The sequence below is a fragment of the Loxodonta africana genome, chromosome 7 (assembly GCF_030014295.1).
Source record: "Loxodonta africana isolate mLoxAfr1 chromosome 7, mLoxAfr1.hap2, whole genome shotgun sequence".
Taxonomy (NCBI): Eukaryota; Metazoa; Chordata; class Mammalia; order Proboscidea; family Elephantidae; genus Loxodonta; species Loxodonta africana.
This window is the reverse complement of record NC_087348.1, coordinates 34,451,183-34,459,157: the sequence shown is the minus strand read 5'-3', so window position 1 is coordinate 34,459,157 and position 7,975 is coordinate 34,451,183. Positions and strand designations below refer to the sequence as shown.

General features: G+C 37.3%; 1 pseudogene; it reads right to left on the bottom strand.

Annotated features, from left to right (window-relative positions):
- Positions 1-2,476: 2,476 nt before the first annotated feature.
- On the bottom strand, positions 2,477-4,119 carry LOC100657253 (olfactory receptor 4C46-like; annotated as a pseudogene).
- Between the last annotated feature and the right edge of the window lie 3,856 nt (positions 4,120-7,975).

The following is a 7,975-nucleotide window of genomic DNA, read 5'->3' as shown; positions in this document are numbered from 1 at the left end:
TATGGAGACAAAGCAATACTTTTTTTAAAAAACAGCCTTTAATAATGAAATGCTACCAAAAAGTAAATTAATGAACAGAGAAACATAACATACACAGCCCACTTGCATGAGATAATGAAACCTAGTTGACAGCAGGGAGAATATCAAGGTAAATTATTTGATCAGACATTAAGCGCCTTAGTTTCATTTCTTTCTCCTTCTTTAGTTTAAGGAAAAAAAATAAGGAGGAGTAAAAAATTCTGGTCCCCTCAACAGGTCTAGCTAGAATTTTCCTTAGGGTCTGACTCAGATAAAAGTAGGAAAGAATTCTCTAGAGTCCACTATTATTGTTTTTTGATGTACTTTTTATCCAGTTTTTCATCTTCTTTTATACTTTTAATTGTTCATTCAGTGTTTATTGTGCACCAGATATTGTGCTGTATTGTAGAAACTGTTGTGTCTAGCAGGCAACTATTTTATGGAGAATGACTGTATATTTAATAAATAGAAATTTCCAGCTGACATTTAAATGTTCTTTTTTTTGAGTCATCACTCTTTCTGGGTAATATGAGCAATAAAAAATCATTCTGAAGCCACAAGAAAAGTTCGAAACATGGCCTAATCTTCATTATCTGCCCCTCAGAAATGGAATGGCCAATTGTTTTTATAGCCCTTAAGTAATTAGATATATTATTGCATGCAACAAATGACCGTGAATTGTGGTACATAAAAGTTAGCAGACAACTAATTAGTGAGAAATTGTTAGGTTTTTCGCTATAGGTAATGAACAAATTAATGTGTGCAATGTGCCCAGTACAGTCTCTGGCTCAACAAATGGTAGCTATTATTATTAATTGACCTTTCTGTTATTATTGCTTGGCAATACATCACACAGTTAGGAACATGGTCTGGGACATCAGTCAGATTTTGGTTCTTGGCTCTTTAGTATATCTATTCTTACACCTTCTCCTTTTTGTCAGATACTGGTAAAATGGGGATAATGTTGTAGATGTTGTTAGGTGTCAACGAGTCAGTTCTGAGTTACAGCGACACTATGTACAATAGAACGAAATGCTGTTCAGTCCTGTGCCGTCCTCACAATTGTTATCCTCGAGCCCATTGTTACAGCCTCTATGTCAATCCATCTCACTGAGGGTCTTCTTTTTTGCTGACTCTCTCCTTTACCAAACATGATGTTCTTCTCCAGAGACTGATCCCTTCTGATAATTTGTGGAAAGTACGTGAGATGGAGTCTTGCCATCCTTGCCTCTAAGGTACATTCTGGCTGTACTTCTTACACAGATTTACTTGTTCTTTTGGCAGTCTCTGCTATAATCAATATTCTTCTCCAATACAATAATTCAAAAGTGTCAATTCTTCTGTTTTCTTCATTCATTGTCCAGCTTTTGCATGCATGTGAGGCAATTGAAAACACCACGGCTTCAGTCAGGCACACCTTAGTCTTCAAGGTGACATCTTTGCTTTTTTTAATAATTTTTATTGTGCTTTAAGTGAAAATTTACAAATCAAGTCAGTCTGTCACATATAAACTTATATACACCTTACTACATACTCCCATTTACTCTCCCCCTAGTGAGTGAGCCCGCTCCCTCCTTCCAGTCTCTCCTTTCATGACCGTTTTGCCAGTTTCTAACCCTCTCTACCCTCCCATCTCCCCTCCAGACAGGAGATGCCAACTGTGTTATCCATAATTTGTTATGATACACACTGTTGAATGCCTTTGCATATTCAATAAAACACAAGTAAACGTCTTTCAGCTATTCTCTGCTTTCAGCCAGGATCCATCTGACCTTAGTAGTGTTATCACTTGTTCCAGGTCCTCTTCTGAATCCGGCTTGAATTTATGGCAGTTTCCTGTCAATATACTGCAGCAGCCTCTTTTGAATTATCTTCAGCAAAATTTTACTTGCGTGTTTTATTAATGGTATTGTTCTTTGGATTGTTATAAACATTATTGTTCAATGTTAATATATTTTATTATTTCTCTTCTTTTTTTATCACAAGGAATGTTTGTTCACCTATTTACATGAATTATGCTAGTAAAACTAAGGCCTGATTTGGTTGAACTATCTAAATATGCAAAGAATTCTCCTGGGTTAGGTTTTCTCTTTTTTTCTTGCACAATTTCTGCTCTGCTAAATTGCAAGATCTATGAATTCTAGTGATTAATTTTTTTCTTATCTCATAAGTACTGCTTGCAGAGAAATACTAAATGTCCTCTTGACGCTTTACTAAACAGAGTCATTATTTTGCTCCAAAGACATGTTTTAAACTCTTTGTCGTCAAGTCAGTTCTGACTGACAGCGACAGAGTAGAACCACCCCATAGAGTTTCCAAGAAGCACATGGTGGATTCAAACTGCCAACCTTTTGGTTTGCAGCTGTAGCACTTAACTATTATACCACCAGGGTTTCCAAGACATGTATTAGTCACCTGAGGTGGCTTTCCTGCTGTACAGTTTCCTAATGGCATTTTTTCATCTGCATTTCTCAAAGTATGTTAAGGGATTTAACATGGCAATTATGATAGCGTAGAATACAGCAACTGCCTTATCAACAAATAAACTGGTCCCGGGTCTCACATACATAAATATGCAGGGCACAGAAAATAAGATGACCACTGTGATGTGGGAAGCCCAGGTTGAGAGGACTTTGCATCTTCCCTCCAAGCCAAGGGTCTTAGGGAGGACAAGATGAGCACATGGAGACCAGCAAGAACAGAAATTTTAACAGGCAGATGAATCCCTGTTGGCAGTGACAAAGAGCCTTAGAGTATGGGTATCAGTGCAGGCAAAGGGTTCAGATCATACATAAAGTGATCTATGATGTTAGGGTCACAGAAGGGTAATTGAAATATGAAGAGTATCTGTACAGTTGCATGAAGAAAGCCTCCCACCCAAACAACTCCCACTAGCAGACAGCATACCCTCTGGCTCATGATGGTTGTATAGTGCAAGGACTTACAGATGGTCATGTTGTGGTGGCCTCAGCATCCCCAGTGAAGTGTCACCCAAAGACTTGGTTCATACACAAATTGCATAGGGTGGTCTTCCTTTCATGGATTGAATCTATGAGCAATTTAGGGGTACTGACAGAGGAATAGCAGCATCAATACAGGAGAGATAAGCCAGGAGAAAGCACATAGGTGATCCCAGTGATCGACTGGCAGTGATGGTGACCATGATGAACACATTTTCTACTACAGTGATGTTGTAGATAACAAAAAACACAGCAAATATGATTTTCGGCATCTTTGGATTCTTAATGAATCCCAGTAGAACAAACTCTGTCACCTGGTTTCTACTTTCCGTATATTTAATGCCATGATTAATTATATTACCTGAAAATAAAATGTTTCATTAAAACCACCATGAACGTATTAAAATTATCCATTATGATAAATAATAAATGTCTGAATTCTACTGATTTTTGAATTCCTCTGGATTTTTTTTTTAATGGAAATGCAAGTTCTGAGTACTTGAATGTTACTTAAAATGCTTTCCAGATGAGATTTCTCACAATATATGGATAGGAGGGACTTCTGTAAACATACAAGTCTGGAGATCACCTGTGTAACTTAGTCATCTGAGATGACTAAAAGCCTAATGTGAAGTAGTGTTAGTACGCACAGTGACAGGTAAGCCTGAGAATGGAGGTATGAGATGGACGTAAAGACCATGGTTGTAAAGCAAAGGAATTTGCCCTTATTCTTTAGGAAACAGAGAATCATGAAAAGTTTTTGAAAACAGGAGTGGAAGAATGAAGAGGAGTTTGAGGAAGAGGGAATCTTGGAATATTAGTCTAGTAAAGGTCTTGGTATGTCTTGGATGAAGATCTGTAAGCTGGTGGAAGCCAGAAACAGGAAGAGCAGTTAGTGTACTATTTATAGTTGTTGACATATGGAGTACAGGGCACTGATAATGGGAATGAAAGAAAGGATACAAGAGCTACTGTGAAAGAATTCATAAGACTTGTCTAAACTCAATTACTTTATAATAGCTAATAATATATAGATCTTAATAACTGCTTGCCATGATCATGGTATGGTAGCAAAAGCTTTGTATATGTGATTTCATTTAATCCTTATAACAACATGTGTCGTTTATATTATTTCACCCATTTTGCAGATGAGGAAACAATCTTAAAATCTAATCTTCAGAGTTATAATAACAGTAATAGTAACTAAACTTACTACAGTATGTTCTAAGTGTTTTGTAAACACGTGCTTATTTAATTCTCACTACACACCTAGGGAATCCCTGGTGGCACGATAGTTAAGAGCACAGCTGCTAAGCAAAAGGTGGGCAATTAGAATCCACCAGCAGCTCCTTGTGAACTCTATGGGGTAGTTCTACTCTGTCCTATTGGGTTGCTATGAGTTGGAACCAACTTGACAGCACCTAATGGGAACACCCATGTAAGTTTAGGAAGAACAATCTCCAGATTTACCATTAAAGAAGCCAGAGACTCATATTATCCATAGGGTTTGAGCCCAGGGAGGGTTCTCTATGCTTGTTCTAGTACGGAACAGGGGAGGATTTATGTTATTTAATATTCATATTTGTGCCTTTTTATATGAATTTTATTTAACTCTTGATTCATCCTCATGATTAGTCTGGGTTATTACAAGAGGTTGCCTCCTTTTATAGCATGATTTTTAATGTCAAAGATCTAGGATATAGTCCTACACATTGTTTAAACTCTATGAGCTTCAACTTTTTCATCTATCAAATGAGGTTAATGATACATGCTCATATCATTTGATGGCCTCGAGTGAAGATGAAATATTATATTTAGAAAGTGTTAAAAATAATGAAATCACAGTGAAGCTCACTAAAAAAATAGCTTATCTCCCTGCCACCTTGCACACCAATCCATTGAAAAATATTCTTATTTTGGTACAATTAAAACATTAAGTGGCATGGAATTATAAATTACCAACTAGTCACCAGCTGGGTTTTTGCAGATTCAAACATTTCAAACTGACCTGTCTGTGAAAACAAGTTCACCTTCAAATTGGCTCAAAGAGAAGACCAAGGAATTTTGAGAGGAGAATTTCAAAGAAAACAAAGAAATGTAAGAACTGAGCTTGTTGATTGTTTGTATTCTTATTTTAGTATGGTTAAAACATCAAATAGCATGGAATTATAAATTATCAACTAGTCACCAGCTGGGTTTTTGCAGATTCAAACATTTCAGATTGACCTGTCTGTGAAAACAAGTTCACCTTCAATTTGGCTCAAAAGAGAAAAACAAGGAATTTTGAGAGAAGAATTTCAAAGAAAACAAAGAAATGTAAGAAATGAGCTTGTTGATTTTATTAAGGGGAAGTAGAATGAGAATTATAAAGTGCAAACGCTTTGGGTCACATAGGATTAGATTTGAATTCTGAATCAGTCAAATTTTATCTAATTGATCTTGAGCAATATCATTAACCTCTCAGACCCTAGGTTTCCTAGTTTGCAAAATGGGAATAACAGTAGTATTGAATATACAGGACTATTGTGAGAATTAAAAGTCAGAAGGAATATAAAGCACTTTATACCTAGTAAACCCTCAGTAAATGAAAGCTGTGATAGTTCTTTATATTATCATTGTTTTATTGATGATCATATACTCCTATTGGTAGGATCACCATTATCTTCAAATAATGAAATATTTTAGACAGTTTAAAGCTTAAAATAAATTAAGACAAAATGTTAGCAACTCTGCCTCCAAAATATATAAAGTGAGTTCTAAGGTCAGGATTTTATTCAGAGAAATTCTCAGTGAACATTCACTGTCATCATAACCACCATCTTCATTGTTTTCATTATTACCACCACCATGATTGTCATCATCAACATCAAAATAATCATCATGATTTTTACTTTTTTTTTTTTTGCATTTTAGAAATCCTATTTCCCATTCTGTCTTACTTGGGAATCACAACTAAATCTTCAAAAGGTAAACCTGATTTTTTTTTTAAATAATTTTTATTGAGCTTTAAGTGAACGTTTACAAATCAAGTCAGTCTGTCACATATAAGCTTATATACACCTTTTTTTTCCACCTTACTCCATACTCCCACTTACTCTCCCCCTAATGAGTCAGCCCTTCCAGTCCCTCCTTTCGTGACAATTTTGCCAGTTTCTAACCTTCTCTACCCTCCTATCTCCCCTCCAGACAGGAGATGCCAACACAGTCTCAAGTATCCACCTGATACAAGTAGCTCACTCTTCGTCAGCATCTCTCTCCAACCCATTGTCCACTCCCTTCCATGTCTGATGAGTTATCTTCGGGAATGGTTCCTGTCCTGGGCAAACAGAAGGTTTGGGGACCATGACTGCTGGGATTCCTCTAGTCTCAGTCAGACCATTAAGTCTGGTCTTTTTATGAGAATTTGGGGTCTGCATCCCACTGTTCTCCTGCTCCCTCAGGGGTTCTCTGTTGTGCTCCCTGTCAGGGCATTCTTGGGTTGTGGCCGGGCACCATCTAGTTCTTCTGGTCTCAGGATGATGTAAGTCTGGTTCATGTGGCCCTTTCTGTCTCTTGGGCTCATAGTTATCGTGTGACCTTGGTGTTCTTCATTCTTGTTTGATCCTGGTGGGTTGAGACCAATTGATGCATCTTAGATGGCCGCTTGTTAGCATTTAAGACCACAGACACCACATTTCAAAGTGGGATGCAGAACATTTTCATAATAGAATTATTTTGCCAATTGACTTAGAAGTCCCCTTAAGCCATAGTCCCCAAACCCCCGCCCTTGCTCCGCTGACCTTTGAAGCATTCAGTTTATCCCGGAAACTCCTTTGCTTTTGGTCCAGTCCAGTTGAGCTGACCTTCTGTGTATTGAGTATTGTCCTTCCCTTCACCTAAAATAGTTCTTATCTGCTAACTAATCAGTAAATAACCCTCTCCCACCCTCCCCCCCCATAACCACAAAAGTATGTGTTCTTCTGAGTTTATACTATTTCTCAAGATTTTATAATAGTGGTCTTATACAATATTTGTCCTTTTGCCTCTGACTAATTTCGCTCAGCATAATGCCTTCCAGGTTCCTCCATGTTATGAAATGTTTCACAGATTCGTCACTGTTCTTTATCGATGCGTAGTATTCCATTGTGTGAATATACCACAATTTATTTACCCATTCATCCGTTGACGGACACCTTGGTTGCTTCCAGCTTTTTGCTATTGTAAACAGAGCTGCAATAAACATGGGTGTGCATATATCTGTTCATGTGAAGGCTCTTATTTCTCTAGGGTATATTCCAAGGAGTGGGATTTCTGGGTTGTATGGTACCTCTGTTTCTAACTTTTTAAGAAAATGCCAGATAGATTTCCAAAGTGGTTGTACCATTTTACATTCCCACCAGCAGTGTATAAGAGTTCCAATCTCTCCGCAGCCTCTCCAACATTTATTATTTTGGGTTTTTTGGGTTAATGCCAGCCTTGTTGGAGTGAGATGGAATCTCATCGTAGTTTGAATTTGCATTTCTCTAATGGCTAATGATCGAGAGCATTTTCTCCTGTATCTGTTAGCTGCCTGAATATCTTCTTTAGTGAAGTGCGTGTTCATATCCTTTGCCCACTTCTTGATTGGGTTGTTTGTCTTTTTGTGGTTGAGTTTTAACAGCATATAGATTTTAGATATCAGGCACTGGTCGGAGATGTCATAGCTGAAAATTCTTTCCCAATCTGTAGGTGGTCTTTTTACTCTTTTGGTGAAGTCTTTAGACGAGCATAGGTGTTTGATTTTTAGGAACTCCTAATTATCTGGTTTCTCTTCGTCATTTTTGGTAATGTTTTGTATTCTGTTTATGCCTTGTATTAGGGCTCCTAACGTTGTCCCTATTTTTTCTTCCATGATCTTTATCTTTATGTTTAGGTCTTTGATCCATTTGGAGTTAGTTTTTGTGCATGGTGTGAGGTATGGGTCCTGTTTCATTTTTTTGCAAATGGATATCCAGTTATGCCAGCACCATTCGTTAAAA